This window comes from Cupressus sempervirens, chromosome 3, assembly GCF_028749045.1.
Source record: "Cupressus sempervirens isolate cs-2001-9-10 chromosome 3, ASM2874904v1, whole genome shotgun sequence".
NCBI classification, from domain to species: Eukaryota; Viridiplantae; Streptophyta; class Pinopsida; order Cupressales; family Cupressaceae; genus Cupressus; species Cupressus sempervirens.
Window position 1 is genome coordinate 904,719,905 of NC_143120.1, and position 20,045 is coordinate 904,739,949.

General features: G+C 37.2%; 1 long non-coding RNA gene across 1 annotated transcript; it reads right to left on the reverse strand.

The window, feature by feature from the left end:
* Positions 1-10,312: 10,312 nt before the first annotated feature.
* Positions 10,313-19,702, reverse strand: LOC149569717 (uncharacterized). The gene is made up of 4 exons (XR_016362794.1): positions 19,587-19,702; positions 18,922-19,489; positions 15,953-16,138; positions 10,313-11,283 (listed from the first exon to the last, which is right to left on the reverse strand). It is a non-coding gene; the product is annotated as an uncharacterized LOC149569717 (long non-coding RNA).
* Positions 19,703-20,045: the final 343 nt, after the last annotated feature.

Sequence of the window (20,045 nt, forward strand, 5' to 3'; positions counted from 1 at the left end):
CAACCTAGTGAATTCCATGATGGCACCATCGTAGCACTTGAAATTCACTGCAAGCCCTTGATGAATATTTGACAAGTGATGGGGGCTACTCCAAAGCATGGTATCTTAAATCCACGCAGGTCTGAAGTTCCTTGGGGGTCATGCGAAGGAGTTGTAGTCAAAGTCTGCAATAATGATATGCCTTCCCAACACTAGTATGCAATCAAAGAACATCTATAGACCATAAAAAATGCTTCACTAATGATATGTAGGGCATTGTTTCACTTGATAGCCAGACGTCTCATGAAGGTGGAGACATTACTTCTCCTATCCACTTAGTTATCTCTAATAGACTAGTGGAAAATCATGATTTTGGAGTTGAATTGATACATAATCAATGGGACCCTGAATCAAACCCGACTCCATCATACATTGGTGCTAGGAACAATGTGGGTGATTTGATGGTTACATTTGGTCATCGAATTCAATAGAGGACATGCACATTTTCAAAGGGCAGTGATTACGAATGGCTAAGAAGTAATTCTCAGAATGAGGAACACATTCAAGAATTAAGGTAGTCTACAAGGTAGAGAAGAATGCTTGCAAAATATTTAGACTATGAATTGGTTTACTCCAAGCAGGCAGAGCCTGAGATTTTAATCTCTCATCAGATTGAATCGACTAATTTTAAAGATGCTTGCAGAAGTACTAATAAAAACTAGTGGATGGTTGTGATGGAAGAAGAGATGAAATCTCTTAAAACCAATAAAACTTGGGATTTAGTTCTACTTCCACCCAACCATAAAGCTCTCAAAAATCATTGGGTATATAAGGTGAAAGAGGAAGATTGTGGCAAAAAGAGGTATCGTGCTTGGCTAGTTGTCAAAGGGTATGCTCAGAAAAAGGGGCTAGACTTTGCAGAGATTTTCTCACTAGTTGTGCAAATCGCTACAATCTAGGCAGTTTTGGGATTGGTAGCCATTTGGGATCTTAAGCTTGAACATCTTGAAGCCGAGAAGACTTTTCTACATGGTAAAATCAATGAAGAATTGTACATGGAACAGCCTAAAGGCTTTGTTCAAAAGGGGAAAAAACAACTCTATTTACGGGCAAAGTGAAATTTGTATGGGCTTAAGCAAGCTCCAAGGCAGTGGTACATTAAGTTTGATTAGTTCATGGCTAAACACAAATTCACCCAATGTGAATCAGATCTGTGCATCTACTATAAAAGAACTCCTAGTGGTGAGTTTGTCATTCTTCTACTCTATGTTGATGACATGTTAGTTGCTGGTTCTTCTCCTCAAAAAGTCAGCAAATTAAAGAAAGAGTTAGCTTCTCAGCTTGCAATGAAAGATTTATGGGTTGCCAAAAAGATTCTTGGATTGACTATCACTAGAGATGGACAAAAGGAGGTGCTTACTCTATTAGAAAAATCATACATAGACAAAGTTGTTGAATGGTTTGGTATGGCTGACGCTAAACATGTTCCTATTCCTCTTGTTCCTCACTTTCACCTAAGTTCTAATTTGTGTCCCAAAACACAAGAAGATAAGGAATTTATGAATAATATTCCTTATAAATTAGCGGTTGGTAGCATAATGTATGTTATGGTTTTTACATGTCCATACATTGCTCATGTGGTGGGAGTAGTTAGTAGATTCACGAGCAATCTTAGGAAGCCTCATTGGGAAGTGGTCAAGTGGATATTGCAGTATCTTAAGGGGATTTCTGATTATGCATTATGTTTTGATAGAAATATTGCTCAGCTACGAGAATTCAACAATTCAGATCTTGTCGGAGGTTGAGAAAAATGCAGGTCTACTACTAGTTATGCTTTCATATTTGTTGGGGCTGCCATTAGTTGGGCCTCAAGGCTGCAACATTGTGTTGCAATTTCTTCTGTTGAAGCCAAATACTTGGTTCTTTCTGAAGGAGCTAGAGAGAAGATTTGGTTGCAATGTTTGTTTAGTGATCTACATTTGCAACAAGATAAGTATGTTTTATTTTTTGATAGTCAGAGTGCAATTTTTATGGCTCACAATCATTCCTCTCAGTGACGCTCCAAACATATTGACAAGCACACTCACTATGTTTGATATGTGATAGAAGGGAAATTAAAGGATGCTAAAGTTGATACAAAGATCAATCCGACGGACATGCTAACGAAGGTTGTTGCCAAGGAGAAGTTTGAATGTGCCAGGACTTCTCTTGGCCTTGTTAAAAAGTAGGTCAGCATGTAGAGTAGGGGAATGGGTCACAAAGATATAAAGAGGATGTGCATTGAAGCCTTGGATACACATGGATCTTTTGTGATCTCTGATTCAAGGGGTTTTGAGCATCCCTAGGTACTAGTCTCTCCTCTTCAAGAGGCAATGAAAAGAAATCTATTGCGGCTGATTTGAGGCAGTGCCGAAGATGATCTAGAAAGCCATGATTGGCAAGGTGGAAGAAACTTAACTCTTTACAAGACCTTTCCACATACTCTAAAAAGCTCTTTTCAAGTCATTTTTGACATTATCGTCAGGGAATACATAGAAATTATTGGGGTGATGCTCTTTTCTATGGATAAAACTCTTCACAAACACGTATCCTTTTTTTGTCCTCATTATTGTAATTAGATTTCCTTTTATTTCATGGCGTAGCCAAACTGGTAGCTTGACAACCTATTAAATTTTAAATTAAAGTATTGCTAAATTGCTAATGTGTGATATGTTATATATGTATATGTGTGTATAAACACACCCAAAACTCCAATAAGAAGGTTTCATACATCTGCATACTAGGTTCTCACATTGGCATCTATATCTGATTCGGTAACTTAGTAAATATGCAGTGACAAAACTGTGGTATCTAAAAATCAAGAGCCAAATAATGGACTCTAAAGAAAACCTAAATGTCTGAACTACTCATGGAACTTTCCTCTCTTCGATCTATATCCCCTTGTTTGCATTCTAAAATCACTGCCACTTCCCACTAAAAATATTGTTTTTAGTCCTTTATTGTCTTCAAGGGCCTTTCTCTCACATTTCCAATCACTGTTTTCTCTCTTGTTCAATTCTCTCCGACATCTGCCTTTCATCATCTTTGTTCTATAATTTTAAAAAAAGGTCCTTTCTTATCTATTGAATCCATTTTCTTGACACGAGCAATGTATGGTTGCTATTGCTTTTATAGTGAACTAAATCACTGTCCCTCTTTTTGCTTTAATTCTTGCAGTGTTTTAATGATTGCTTCATACATCAATTTCCTTGAGCTATCCTAATAGAAAGCAAAGTCTTGACATCTGAAAACAGTCATTTTACGCATTAACATTACCTTCCCTATTTGAGTTCAGTACTTCCTCGTTGCAAACAGATGGTCTTCAAGAACAATGAATATATCTGTGCCTTAAGGCAGTGCAAATTTCATGAAAATAGTGAAAGAAATTACTAAACCAATGAATCCTTTCCATTGTTAGTCAGTGGTTCATCTTCATTATTCTTGTTGTCATATAAGAGTGAAAAGCTTATTAAACACTTGACACTATGTCTTCATTACCATGTATCAAATGTCATTAGCCCTGCTCAGATTGATATGAATTCATCCTGCAACTTGTGAACACCATTTCCTTTTCCAGATGTAGATTTTCCATTACACTAATAATCTCCTAGTAGCTTCCAATGTTGTCCTTCCCCTGTTCATGATTTTTTTTCAAAGCTATGACTCTTTTTTAGAATGGGGGTGAGGATTTTGATACCCCTTTTACTATCATACTTCAGAATGCTAATTGTAGAGGATTTTAAAAGTAAGGTATGGAAATAAAAAAAGCCCATCTTCTATTATTGCTATCACAGCTTAGATATTTTTGTATTTTTGTTGAATTTATATCATGATTTGTATCTAAGGAAACACTTGTAAAACCCATGCATCGAAAACAATGAAAACATATTTCTTATGATATGCAATATATCTTCAAGCTCAATGATATAGATTCTTGTGAGTTTCTGGTGCATTTATTTCAAATGTGTTGGAATTAATCCCCAACTATTCTCTGCCTCTGTAATTTCTCCAGCCCACTCTCACATGCCAAGTCATTTCTTCCAGCCTGTTGGTTTCCTTTGGTCATTGCAAGAGATATATTTTGATTTAGTTTTAATTGCATATCCTTGCCATGGATATATTTTTGTTGGCTGTTCAATCAGCATTTACTTGTATTTAATATTTTTTAGGTTTCCCAATTTCTGGGCACATTCGATGTATATCTGGGATAGTTATTTTAATTTGGTAATGCCCTATTACTTTCTGCAGCAGAATAGAGGTCTCTCTCATATTCGGATATTTTTTGTATGTCATGTTTTGATATATGCAAATATATATAATAGAAGATTGATGTTTTTATTCTCTGTGAATGGTATGTTTTCTCTTATTTTCTCTACCTCTGCCAATAAGTGGTATCAGAGCCTAAGGTTTCTCAAAAAGAGTTATTGAAGGAAAGATTTAGCAGTAGCTAAAAGTTCCAGCAAAGTTATTCAACCAAGTCAGTCAATGGCAAGCACAAGTTTAACAAATCCTCAAATCCCACAATTCAACAGGAAAAATTATGATTATTTGTCCATAACAATGAAGGAACTATTTTGTTCTTAAGATATTTGGGATCTAGTGGAGAATGATTATCCAGAACCAGTTGATGCAGCAGCATACAATGCTCTAACTCAAGTAGAGAAGGATACAATGAGAGATAATAGGAAGAAGGATTCAAAGGCTCTATTCTACATTTTCAAGCAGTACATGAGAGTATTTTTCCAAGGATTACAGCAACAACTAAGTCCAAGCAACCATGGGATGTCCTCCAAACAACATACCAAGGAATGGAAAAAGTGAAAATAGCAAAACTACAAATGCTAAGAAGGGATTTTGAAACTATTTTCATAAAGGAATCAGACTCAATAGATTCTTTCTTCACATAAGTGATGTGTATAGTCAATCAAATTAGATCTCATGGTGAGACACTAGAAGATAAAAGAATTGTTAAAAAGTTTTGAGGAGTTTACCTACAAGGTTTGAATCCATAGTTGTGGCCATAGAGGAGACAAAGAATCTCTCACAATTTTCAGTTGATGAGCTTAATGCCTCTCTTATTTCTCATGAGCATAGGCTTAGTAGGTCAACAAGTTCATCATTGGAGCATGCATTGAAGACACAAGCTTCAATCAACCATGGAAGAGGTAAAGGAAGAACAAATTTTAGAGGTAGAGGAAGAAATTCATATAGAGGTGGAAGAAGCAACCCGTCAAGCTCAGGTGGAAGAGTTAGTAGTCAATACTCAAGTCCTCAAGGCCAAAGTTATGACAAGTCTCAAATCCAATGTCATTATTGCAAAAAAGTATGGGCATTATTCAAATGAATGTAGGAAGAAGCAATATGATTTTAACAAGCAAGATGAAAATTTTACAAAAGAAAATTAAAACCAAAAATCAAAACAAAATACAATGTTTTTGGCTTGCAATGTAGCATAAGAAAATGAAAAAGACATATGGTTTTTAGACTCAGGCTGTAGCAACCACATGACAGGGAATTTAGAAATGTTTTCAAGCTTGGATGAAAATATAAAATATGATGTCACTTTAGGGAATGATGATAAGGTGGCAGTCAAAGGATAAGGGGACATCAACATTTTAACTAAGAAGGGGAGAGGAAATATATTTCTGATGTTTATTTTGTTTCTGGTTTAAAGCATAATTTGATGAGTATTGGCCAGCTTGTTCTAAAGGGGTTTAGAGTATCTTTCAAAAATGGAGAGTGCACAATTTTAGATAAATTTACAAGCAATCAGCTCACTGTCAAGATTCAAATGACAAATAATAGAATGTTCCCTTAAAGATTAAGCCAGATTTGAATGTGGATTTTGCTCAAGCATACACCACACTGAATGCACAAGAGGGTAAAAGAAAACTTGCTATTGTCACTCAAACTGTATTTCAAGCAGAAATAAAAGATGAAAATTGACTTTGGCATCTAAGGTTTGGGCATTTAAACTTCGGAGCCCTAAATTTACTTCGTAGGAAAAGCATGGTGAAAGAGTTGCCTTTAAAAGAAAAATCAGAAAGAGTATGTGAAGGGTGCATCTTGGGAAAGCAACATAGAGAATCATTTCTAGCAAGTCAATGAGGGCAAAAACATTTTAGAAATTGTTCATTCAAATTTGTGTGGGCCAATGCAAATTCCTTCAATTGGTGGAAGATTTTACTTTTTGACATTCATTGATGACTACTCAAGGCAAACATGGGTCAATTCAAAGCTCTTGCTGAAAAACAGAGTGGTCATTGTTGGTTTCAAAACTGCAGATTGGAATTTTACGAGCCTTGCCTTCTCAATGTTGGGATATCCGACCAGTTGAGGCCAACTTGATGGGATTGATCAATGTGATCTAAATTTCTTGCACTTCTAGCTCTGCAAGACCAAGCCGAGTGTACCTAATCTTGGACGAAATATTAAACATCCAAGATGTTAGCCGACTGGATGGTTCTGACGGTATTTTGTAGTCGACGGTCCGGCGGTGTTTCTGTAGCCGACGGTCCGGCGATAAATAGTTTGTAACGAATAGAATAATTGTGGCCGACGGACTCCTTCGGGAAGATTCGACAGTAGTATTTATATCCCATTTGGGATTATTGTAAATCATCATTGATCTACTATTGCGAATATAATTTTGCTATTCTGCTTTATTGTCTGTATGTGTTGACTTCTTTACCTGTACGGTAAACATTTGGCGTCGTTGCCTTATGAATCTGGAAGGTGGGAGGAATGAAGATTAATGCCAAATCAGCTTAACAAGGATTGGAATAAGGCGAAGGGAAAAGATGGAATCCGTATTGCGCAAGAGAATTTAATTCTAGCACAGCAAGCCGAACGCCGACGAAGATTTCAGAGGATTGCTGACGGAAATCGAAGTGCAGAGGAATTGTTGGAGGAGACTCGACAACGAGTGGAATTGGTGGAAGAAGCATTGGAGGAGTTCTTGAATTTGTGTTCGTCGAGGGAAGAAAATTCAGAAGGGAGAGCATCAACTCACAGCTCGCAGTGCCGACGGAGCATGAGCGTGGAGTGACCTCTTCGTCCAGGACAGACTCCCGCGGGAAACAATTTCGGAGGATCCTTCGTCTTCACCAAGGTTTGCAACTATCGACACCTTCGGTGTGGGAGACCAGTCCACCGGTGTGGGAGTTCAAACTGTCGATGTGGGAGTGCCGACCACTGTAGGAGTGCAAACCTCCAGAGTTATGGCGGGACCCAAAGAAAAATTACCAAAATTTGAAGGCGATGGTACAGTCGACCCCCTTCGACATTGTAAGATATGCGAGACGATCTGGTGGGCAAATGGAATCACAGATGCCGACGAATGGGCCAGGCAATTTCCGGCAACCCTACGGGGTGTCGCGATTGATTGGTTTTCGGATATGGATCCGCAGAAGCTGGATACATGGGATAACATTAAAAAGGAGTTCTTGGCAGAATTTAAACTCTTGCGGGATGATAATGAAATTGTAGTGGAAATTTTCAATACCAATACAAGCAGAAGCCGGATTCAATATGATGCAAATGGACGACCAATTATTTAGTGCAGAGCATGTAACTTGTGGGGACATTTTGCGCGGGAATGTCCAACAGCAAATACACCTCAACTATTGTGCCGATGGTGCAGACCCGGCAATCACGATGACTCAAAATGTCCAAAATCCGGAGTGAACTTGATCACTGTTGGAGCCGAGGAGGAAGAAGTTTTGGCAATAACACGGCAACAAGAAAAAGAATACCTGGACCCTGCCAAAGAAAAGGAGAAATTTGCGGCAGCACGGGCAAAGGTTGGAAAAGTATCTCAAGCAGTAACTCCTCCGGACACCGCCGCCACTTCAGCAAGAAATTTCGCAGAATAGAACATAGTACGACAAATTTTGCAAACGGAGGTGCAAGTAAAGGTAAGTGATTTTCTTCTCACCATGCCCCAACTTTGTTCTGCTCTCTCAAATATGGCAGGGGAATCGAGCCTGTAGAAGGGAAAGTTACCGGGAGAATCAAGTTGACGAAAAGAAAAGGAAACTGTTGCCGGAGGAGAAGATCAAATGTTGTTGGCGCTAACATCTAGACGGCACCTTGCAGTTGTCGAGATGGGGATACTTGGACATGTTCTCACAGACAACATAGTGGACGGAGGGTCCGGCATAAATGTATTGCTAGAAGACACTTGGAGGAAACTTGGACAGTCGACATTGTGGCCTCCAAGGTTTCAGCTACTAACCGCCGATCAACATGGAATTAAACCACTAGGTATCCTCATGGCACAGCCGGTAACCATTGGAACCCAACCGTTCCTCATGGATTTTGTAGTGATTCCATTGAAAAGGAAAGGATATGATGCCATCCTAAGTCGCAGGTGGCTTATTGAAGCAAGAGCTCGACACGACTGGAAGAAGAACACTTTATCTCTGGAAAGTAAAGGCTGCCGATTTGTCATTGATCTGCATACCCAAATGGTAGGGGAAGAGGCTTTGTCATCAGATTCTGATGGAGAGGATGATGAAGGTAGACTATGGATGGAACCGGATCAAGAGGGTGTCCTCCGATTGGACGGAGGAACAACGGATGATGACTTGGATTCCGTCAAAGGTCTCTATCACTAGCAAATGGGGGACTATGAAATCTGCATTAAAGAAGGGCCACGATGTGGAAATTTAGGCCCTGACTCGGCGAAGGGAGTGGCACTTGATCAGAGCATATATCCGTGGGATTTGTCCTCGGCGATTCGAGACTTGCTTTATAGACAGGGGCTGGCCGGCAACAAAGACAGCTAAGATGCTGGCTGATTGGGCCACGGAGCCGGAATTGGGACCCATTGACACTCCTATGATGAAGCTGGCACATGAGGTTGTGGGACTGTACAAAGATGTTTACTACGGTCGTCAACGTGCGGAGGCGAATAGGGTTGCAGCAGAGCGATCATTGGCAGCTGAGACTGAGGCTAGACAGAAACTAGCCACCGACTTGGCCGTCCAGCAGGCAACTTAGGCCACAGAGTGAGCAGCATTACTGGCAGATTTGGCAGTCGCGGTGCAAGAGAAGGACTTGGCTAAGCAAAGTACAGAGGCAGCGGTTCGAGATAAGGATGCAACTGAGCACGAGATGCAGTTAGCCAGGACGCAGGCCATAGATGCGGCACTTCTTCTAAAGGAGGCCGTCGAAGTCAACTCTCAGATCCAGACAAATCTCCGCATCAGGACAGAACAGGTGTATGAGTTACGTCGCCAGCACCACACTTCTGAGATGCCCCCTTCTCTCTAGAGTTTCTATAGTCTGTAAGTTGTCTCCTAATTTTGTGAGTCGTCAGGAGACGACTATTTTTTTGGGGGGGATGGTGTTAGCCGACTGGATGGTTCCGGCGGTATTTTGTAGCCGACAGTCAGGCGGTGTTTCTGTAGCTGACGGTCTGGCGGTAAATAGTTTGTAACGGATAGAATAATTGTGGCCGATGGACTCCTTCGGGAAGGTTCGGCAGTAGTATTTATATCCCGTCTGGGATCATTGTAAATCATCATTGATCTACTATTGCGAATATAATTTTGCTATTCTGCTATTATTGTCTGTATGTGTTGACTTCTTTACCTGTACGGTAAACACAAGATGCTTAAAGAAGATCGATTAAAACATGAATACAATAAAAGTTTTCTAAATGGCAAGAAATATAGGAAAACTTTAAACTTACAATTTATGAATTGAGAAGAAAAGTAAATGATTGAAGTAATGTTTAAATAAAGAATAAATATAGATTAATACAACATATGAATATATTAATTCTTCTGATGGAAAGAAATGAAACAATTGCCAGCATGTGGATTATGAATCAGGAGTAAAAGACCAGTGCCTAATTAAATGGGCAATCAGAGTCAATATTATAAGGTGAGACGTACAACTTTATAAAGTTCAATATATTAAACTATAAACAATTTTAATAATTCAAATGCGATAGATCAATTATATAAACACAATTTTAAATAACTCTAAAATGCACTTTAACTCCTGTGGAGACAAATTAGACATAAATACGGAAATAATAAAATATTTCACAATATTTACCTTCATCAAATTTAAAATGCAATAATGATCCAAACCACTTATCCGAATATTAAAATATTTATAGAAAATAAATTAAAAACATTTACAAAGGACACAACTAAATAATAATTTAAAACTCCGAAATATAACATAAATAATAATGCCGAAAATAAAATCACAATAGATCCATCTATTGCGAACATATCCAGATCGCACAAAATCCACTCACTAACTCAAATCCATGGGCTTAGTTCAAAAATTCATTTCTCCGCCAATTGGAAAAATATAATATATCATAAAGCATAGGTAAGGAATAAAGTTAAAGTATGAATATGAATATTGTCTATCTCCTCCTCCCTTTGTATTACATATTGAATTTATAATAGAGGGAAAGGTGTCGGTTGTCTCTTTAGAACATCACAACCCTTGATAACAAGAAACTAATTATTCTCAACTCATTGATCAATGCTTTAATTGGAGACATAATATTTGCTACTGACCAATCAAGCGGTGTGACAGATTATATACCCAAATATATTGGACTCTTTATATTGATGATATACTTTCTGATCATCTCCGCAGTTATTCTTCTTATTTATGGAGGCCCTTTTACCATGTTGGATTTTATTTTTTCTACTAGGCTTGTGAATATCATTCAATATGTTCCCTCTCCGTTGTTTTCATCTTCGCCTGAGAGCCTCTACGTTGATGCACGTATTTACTATGCTTGGCAACGGCTTTCAGTGGGTACCATGAATGTTCGTGCAGGAACGGGGATTCTCTAAATTTTGCCTGAGCATGATCGTCCTCCACAGTTATTCTTCTTCAGCCAAGAATCTGAAGCAGTTCCCCTCACGCCTGGTGACTGCTGTACAACGTTTACGCTTCCTCTTCACATATATCTGTAATATTGGCAAGATGGACGAGTTCCTCCTTCATGCCTATGACTCTTTGGTTGCTTTTGAAATGTTTTATCTCCTTGTCTCGAACCTGCAGATGTTCCCAGTGACTCTGTGTGTGCTCAGAGATCTAGTTCGGACTCCTTGTTCCCACGGTGATTCTTTATACAGCAAGAAATAGTTTTGCCTCCATTTTTCAGTATTGGTGACTCCAGTATCCTGGTAGATTTCTCAGATTTTCATGCACACGTAACCTGCTTGTGTCGTGCTTCAAATTCCTCCTGTATGCATCTCCAAATGCAGACTCCACACTCCAGATCTGCAACAAACATGCCAATCATTAGATATGACCAAATACATTATGCCTACCTCAAATGGATTGCAAAATGATGAATACACTGATCTCCTTGCTTTCACAGGCACAAGTTGTTCGACTGGAGGGGCAGGCCTTGTCAGCAATCTCAAAAGCTACTCTAGCAATTCGATCAACCTCAGAAGTGGAATAGACCTCTGTATTTCTGTACTGAAGTTTAAACTGTGGTGTCCAGATCGTCTGCGTGTATTTATGTTCTAGCATAATCTCTATCTGCACAATATAATACTGCATGAGCAGTAATAGGGTTGATTGAAGGGAGTTTTGTGAGAAAGAATTCTCCTAATGCTTTTGATTCCATCATAGCAGGATAGGAAATCTCTGTCGATTTCCTTTCCATTCTAATGCACTTCAAAATTATATTATATGTGGTTCCTGATGATCCTAATAGAAAACAATGCAAATGGATCCCCATTTCGACAGAAAAACATACAGAGCATCTGATGCTTCAATTACTTCAGTAAGAAAAGTCTCCTCGCCTTCAATGATCATTATACAATCTTGGAAAGAAAGACTTAGTGACATTTAGTAGATTATTTGCCACATTTGAAATGCCTATGGATATGGTACAGTCCTATGTGGAGAATTTGTAATGCCCAAGCTTTCTTGCAATATACCATACTAAGCAAACAGAAGTGCCAAAAATTAGATCAACTGAAACATTGTACTCCCTGTCTATCACCTATAATCCCTCTTTTCCAAAGCTACAAATTCGACAAAAACCAATCATTTCTTCATCACATTCTCTGATGTTTATAATAACTTATCATATGATTAATGTCATTCCCATCAACAAAATATAACTCCCCCAATGAAGATTTCATTGGAAAATCTGCATTTAAACCCACAATATTAACATGTACATTGCTTTCTGGAACCTCCCCTTTAAAATAACCAAAGTGCATATAGCATGGCTAGAAAAACACCCATTGAAATGCCTTTCTTAGGCCTCTGTACTGAACTTCACATCCAATAGCCCCAGCACCTACAACTAGCCACTGTCCATGAGCAAGCTTCTTTTGGAGATCCTTCCCAAATATTGCTACATAAGAATCATAACGGGAATCACAAGTAGACCCTTTTTGAAAACAAGGTGCTATTGATGGAAGGCATTCTATGGCATCTATGTAGAGCCACTGAAAAAATACTCCTGTTACAGCTTCCCTATTCGATGATGACACTTCCTTTCTTTGATAATGAAAGCATTATTATACAATCAACAATGGCCAAATCTGTAAACTGCATACCTAAGTAAAAAGCCAAATATGAATTAAGCATCCTTTTCTACATTCTCCTTATCATGAATTGGGGCTCTAAATTTGCCAAAATAGTAGAGTTCCATCAGTCATTACATCAAATATTGAGAATAGATAGAGGTGTTGAATACATCTCAAATGATTTCCTAAGATTTTGCACAGATCATGGAATTCACAAGAAATTCACAACTAGATACACACCTCAACAAAATGGGGTAGGTGAAATAAAAAATAGAACAATCATGAAAATGGCTAGAAGCATGTTAAAAGAAAAGCATTTGTCAAATGAATATTGGGCTGAAGCTATTTCATGTGCAATTTGCATAATAAATAAATGTCCAACAAAAAGTGTCAAGAATGTGATTTTGGAAGAAGCATGGAGTGGAAGAAAACATAGTGTCTCATATGAGAGTTTTTGGATGTGTGGCATATGCACATGTGCTGGATGAATTGAGAAGGTAATTGGACAACAAGGGAGAAAAATGTATATTTGTGGGATACAGTGATTAATCAAAAGTATACAAATTATACAATCCAATCAGCAAGAAGGTCATAATAAGGAGAAATACACAGTTCATAGATGAAGAAGCATGTGATGGAAGTGTAGAAAAAATAGTCAACATAACAATAAGCATACCACAAGAGGAAAATAAAGTTTTAATACCAGAAATAACTCCTTCAAATGTGACTCTTTCCACACCCATTCAAGCTCAACAAAGTGGTCCACAAGTGACACCATCATCAAATGTAAGATCAATGTCACATATACAATCAAGCACCTCCCACAAGTGGACAAAAAACACCATCTAGAAGTGGCCATCAAGGTGCTGGTCCATCGAGTCAACATTCGACCGGTTCTACATCAAGTGACATGTCAAATCCTACATTGGCAAGCTTGAGGAGACAAAAAAGTAGAAGTATTAGAGACATTTATGAGCAAAATGAAGGTGAGAATAATGCTGATTCAATCTTTCTTTATGCTTTATACTCACAACTAGATGACCCAACTCATTTTGAAGATGAAATTAAAGATGAAAAATCAAAAAATGTAATGGATGACGAAATTGATGCAATTGAAAAGAATCAAACATGGGAGTTAGTGAGTCTTCCAAAAGAAAAAGATTTTATAGGAATAAAGTTCATTTACAAAACTAGGTTGAATTCAAATGGTGATATGAGAAAGCATAAGGCAAGGCTAGTTGCTCAAGGTTATTTATAACAACATGGAATTGATTACAATGAGCAGTGAGCCTACGTTGTACACAAAGATGGATGAAACATGTCAAATTCTAATTGTATGTTAATTTGTTGATGATTTGATATTCACGAGTGACTTATCAATTGACATATTTAAAGAAACTATGAAAAATGAATTTGAAATGACTGATTTGGGACTCATGAAATAATTCTTAGGCATTAAGGCCAATCAAAATCAAAATGAAATATTCATTCCTCAAGCAAAGTATGCTAGTGATATTTTGAAAAGGTTCAATATGATGAATTGCAAACCAACACCAACACCAATTGTCACAGGTTTGAAATTAAGTAAATATGACAAAGAATATAATGTAAATCCAACTTTGTATAAAAGACTTGTTGGCAGCCTCATGTATTTAACAGCCACAAGGCCAGACATAATGTTTTGTGTAAGTTCGGTTTCAAGGTTCATGGAGACTCCAAAAGAATCACACTGGAAAGCAGGGAAAAGAATTTTAAGGTATGTGAGTGGAACAAGAAATTATGGTATTTAATATTTAATTTCAAATGATTTCAAGCTCATAGGTTATACTGATAGTGATTCTGCTGGGAGTATTGATGATAGAAGAAGTACATCCGGTTATGTTTTTCATTTTGGCACTAGTGTGGTATCATGGGCATCAAAGAAACAACCAATAGTCACACTTTCATCTGCTGAAGCAGAGTACGTAGCAGCAATAGGGGCATCATGTCAAGCTATATGGATGAGAAGAGTGTTGAAACAGTTGAAGCATGAACAAGAAGATGTAACGAAGATCTATTGTGACAACAACTCAGCCATAGCATTGTCCAAGGATCCAGTTTTTCACAAGAGGAGCAAACGTATAGATACTAGGTATCATTTTATTAGAGAACTAATCAACAATGGAGAAATCTTTTTGGAATTTTGTAGGTCTGAAGATCAATGTGCAGATATCTTTACCAAGACATTAGGAAAAGAAATTTTTGTCTTTCAAAGGGATCGTTTAGGCATCATAGACAGCAGTAGTTGTAATTAAGGGGGAGTGTTGGAATTAATCCCCAACTACTCTCTATCTCCGTAATTTTTCTCCAGCCCACTCTCATGTGCCAAGTCATTTCTTCCAGCCTGTCCGTTTCCTTTGGTCATTGCAAGAGATATATTTTGATTTAGTTTTAATTGCATATCCTTGCCGTAGATCTATTTTTGCTGGCTGTTCAATCAGCATTTACTTGTATTTAATATTTTTTAGGTTTCCCCTTTTTTCTGGGCACTGTGCATCTGGGACAGTTATTTTAATTTGGTAATGCCCTTTTATTTTCTGCAGCAGAACAGAACTCTCTCTCATATTGAAATATTTTCTGTATGTTATGTTTTGATATATGCAAATATATATAATAGAAGAGTGATGTTTTTATTCTCTGTGAATGCTCTGTTTTCTCTTATTTTCTCTGCCTCTGCCAATAAAATGCTTCATTCTTCAAGAGTACTGTATATATGCTGTTCAAAGAAATGTGTTGTTCTTTAAATGCTAAGAACTGCTACTTTTGCAGGACAATTTGTTGTTTCTTTCATGATTTAGTGTTCCTTAATAACCTTTGTTGTTCAAAGACAACAGTTGCTCCATCTTTTTCAATGAGTCCACAGTTCAGATCCATATTTGTTGCTCTTATCGCACAGCTCTAAGGCACTCAAGGTTACTCCTCGTCTGAAGTTGCTTAATATGCAATGAATATATAGTTTTGTACCTTGGATCCACTTTTTCCTTTTTGAAATCTTCTACTCAAAACTCAATGATGATTATGAAAGCACGGTTAGATCTGCGAGTCCATGGCTACGAAGAAAATCCATGAGCATGAAACTAGGTTCCATCCTCTAATTTCTCCCTCGGCCACGAACTGGGATTTCTTCTTTTGAGAAACTTTTGTTTGTTTGAAACTACATAAAACTTCAGCCTGTCCTCAAAGCCCAAGGAGTATTTTTCATTTTTAGACAAATCCAATATCAAGAAAATCATCAACAATGATGCCAGCTTTTTACTAGAAAATAGTGTGAAGGGCCTTTTTCTTTTCCTTTTTAAAATTATAACACCATCTAAAACCCGTAATTAAGACCAAGAGAGCTGTGTGAAACTATTTCTGACCTGATAGATAAAATTGGTTTACCGCTATAACCTCTGTCAAAGAGACCAAATCTTCCAAGTGGTTTCGAAAAGTATCAGAGGAATAAGGAAACCTGAAAAATGGTACTGTAGCCATTTAAGTTTGTAACATGTTTATGATCAACAATTTCGATGATCTGCAGTAGACCATGGTCTGGAAGTAAGGATCTGCAATTACCAAAGTAATGAACTCAATTAGAAACAGCTATGATAAGATATGCCAAACTAGAAAAATCTCATGTCCATTCTCAATCAGGAAGTCAAACAAATGCAAAATCTACAAAAAGTAAATCATTTTATTCGTAGGTTAGCTGATCAGCAGGACTTTTTGAAATGGTCTAAACGCTTTTTACCATTGGAACACCATATCAACCCTAATTAACCTTCACTGAGATATAAAAACTAAAGTAACTTCCTGATTCATATTTATTTAGAGATTCATCCATTACTTGGTTCTTAATCTGTTAGAACTAGCAGCCCCTTGTATAATTTTCTTTAGGCTCCACGGATACTAGAAGACTTACCAAATGCAAGAGGAAATCGGACGAGACTCATGGAAAAAAATAAACAGCTTCCACAATAAGTGTAAAATGCTTCTAATGGACTTAGCAAGTTCATCCATGAGCTTTTGATGGTAAAGCTCCTCTACCTTGAATTTGAGACAACTGTATGACGATATATGTTCCTTGGGTTTCGGTGGGAGATCATTCCTATGAGCAAAGCTTGATGTTGAACGTAGTCTCTTTCTCTATACTTCTAACCAGTTAAGGTTAGAATCTGGGCCTTGAACATTACAGGCTTAAAAAATAAAACATAGAACTTGCATATATTTTGCGACCCATGCATACTTTTAGATAAAAACTTGATATAAGATTTCTTCCTTACAAACTACATGGTTATACTTGTTCCTACTACAACGAGATTGGCCATATTGTGAATCAAGTAAGCAACGAGGACGAGATTGTGTGGAAGATGTAATTTGATAGTTTTTACAATTACCTTGACATATTGATGACATAGCCAAACTTTGAGCCTATATAACATTAACCAAATGCTGATATGTGTATAAAATGACATGATATGTCAAAAAAACCTAATACAGCGAGCAAAGCTAACACATACACTACATCAACATATTGCAACTCCATGAAATAAGACATTTTGAACAGGCCTGAATCCAGAATACTAAAGTAGAATTCCAATATAGCATTCATAAGTAGATCGCAGTATATTTACTAGTAGTTTGAGACAACTGTTACCTTAATCTAATTGCACGTAACAAGAGGCGCTTTTCAATGGCAGTTTTGGACTAGCAAATGATTTATTACATTTTATCACAAAATGCATATGTAATACAATCTTTTGCATCAGAGATGCCTCGAGCACACCCAAAGTTTCAGCAAAAGTGAGGTGAAACCTACCTTAATGACCTTTACCATGCTCTGCCAATGATGTGATAAGTGAACTGTAAATTGGGTCAAAATCACTCTAATGTTTCTGCATAAAGTAACCATATAATTATGTAGCCACTTTATGATACTCGTTAAGTAACCCTTTAATTTCAAATTTAGTTTAAGGAAGCTTTATCAGATGAAAGATGAGAAATTCGGGTCATCAAACCAGCAAATACAGAAAATAACGGCATAAACTTGGGTGGATTAACAAGAGAATTCAGATTGTCGCAAAAATCTGATGCAACAGAACTTCTTACATTTAAAACTATTTGCATGCAGGAGATCTTAAGAATCTGTAAGTGCTCGAACTCTCATTGTTGTGAAATGCAAGCAAGAAAGAGTCAACTAGAACATAAATTTCGCATGAAAAGATCAACACCCACAATAGACGTGGTCATCCACACAGATCTAGTATGCGAACAACCACAATTACTAATCTCCGGGTTTCAATAATAAGGAGGCGAACAGCCACAATTTCGTAGAAGACTTCAATACTTTCATAGGCATCCATAATGTTATGCTCCCATATTATATGTTCCACCTTAGAGGATCCAAAAAGGTTCATATATTATATATGAAAGAAAAAGTATTCCATTCGATAAACAGTAATTCTAAGGTTCCCTGACATTAGATCTTTCTCTTGCTTTTCCGATTTAGTCTCAAAACTTTTGAAGGCTATAATTGGAAGATTCCTAGAAAGAAATAAGAACTTGCTTCTTGGCTCGTTTGAAGAGGCTGCGCAATCTGTCTCTGCCTCGATCTCCACTGGACCTCCTCCTCATTTCTTAGCAATTTAATCATGGAATAGTCAAATTCAGAACAGCTTTTTTTGTTCACAAAAGTAATCACTAAATATAGTCACATCCAATGGCCAAAATAGTAGGTGTTCAGAAGCTGCATCAGCCCAGCTCCTAATAATTTCATTTTTTTGAAACAATAAGTAAACAAAACATTTCCTAATCTTCTTTAATCCTTTAAAATGACTAATATCAGAAAATTTCATTTCCACTAATTTATCCTTAAATACAGTACATTCTATAAGAAAACATTAGAAGACACTGATAATCACTACTACGTTGTGCAAGAATGTACAGTTTATGATCTATTGATTGCCCTATCTTCCTTAAAAACTGTACAGTTGATCAATTTTAGAAAATTTTGATTTTTTGGAAAAATTTCAACATTTGATCTTCAAAATCTGCATAGTTTGTAGTTGAAAATAACAAAAAATAACTACATTTTGGTGAATCTGGAAAAAAGAAGTTTGACTTTGTTTTGTCTTTAGTACATTTTGCCTCGAAATTAGCCTGTCCCTAAACAGATAAACTGAATAGCTTCTGTAAAATTATAGTTCTCACAGACTATGAGCTTATATAAAGTTATAGTTGTCAGACTGAGATTATTCAAGGACGTATTGGTTATAGAACCCAAAAAGGTTCCTTCATGTCTAAGATGTGGACACAATATTCAAACAAAAGAGTAATGATCAACCCTGACCTTAGGTTAATTGTTACCGATGAACACATTGGCAGAGCACCATCTTTCAACCCAACACCCCACAGGATGATGGAGTACGATCGAGGCTCAAAGGGCTTGAAGGACCCAGATGGATGACCTGCACTCTGACCACTACTGGTGATGGACGTACTAATGGTGGAGAAGGATCTGATCGGAGGTATCTTCTACTTCACCACCAGATGTGGGCTCTGAATCTTCTACTTCACCACAGATGTGAGCTCTTTGTTTGGAGTAGATAGAAGCCAACAGAAGCTCAAAAGAGAATATTGAAAATCCTATTCCGCGAGAAACCCTATTATTCAATATTGAATATTGAAGCGCAAGCATGTAAGTGATTTGAGAAACAATGTAAACAACAAACTTGGAACGTTCTGCGGTTTCTTTTTTCCGTTTGTCTTCTGCAGCGGCATTCTTAAACCAGCGGAAGATCTTCAGCTTGCCTGCCACATGACCATGGCACTCTATTCTCTTTGAGTTTAAGTTGGCTTGCATATACTCCCAATGGCTCCGCTTTCCACAACACTAGCAGATCTGTTAAGCCTGAAATCTGATCAGGAAAACAAAACAATGTAATTATTCAACCATAAAAAACAGATGTAAACAATCTGATCAGTTCTATAAACAGAACGACCCAGTTCGCTTGCCTGCACCATATCTGCGATCCATTTAGTAACTGACGTTACGAGCAGAACACTAGAGCGCTTCCCCACCTGATGATCTAAGGTAACTGCAAACCTAGTGACATAAATAAGCAGCATGAATGCAAGCGGGAAGAAAAATGTAACATAAATTAATCTAATGCGTTTTAATCTTTAAGATTTTAAATTAATGCTTGTTTAATTTGAAAATAATTTAAGTAGAGATAGACTAAAAAGTTAATATTAAATTATAATTTCGTTGAAAAAAGAAGTTTTCTAATTGGTAAGAAGTTATTTACTAAGTAGTTAGGTTCTCATCAAATAGGTTATAGGTTGTTTTATTAGTGAGTTATTTATAGATTAGAGATAGTAAGTCTAAGAATTTCTTAGGTTGATAAGTATAAAAGTTTATTGGATTATAGTGGACATGAAGAAGAGTTATACACAATATAATGAATAACATGA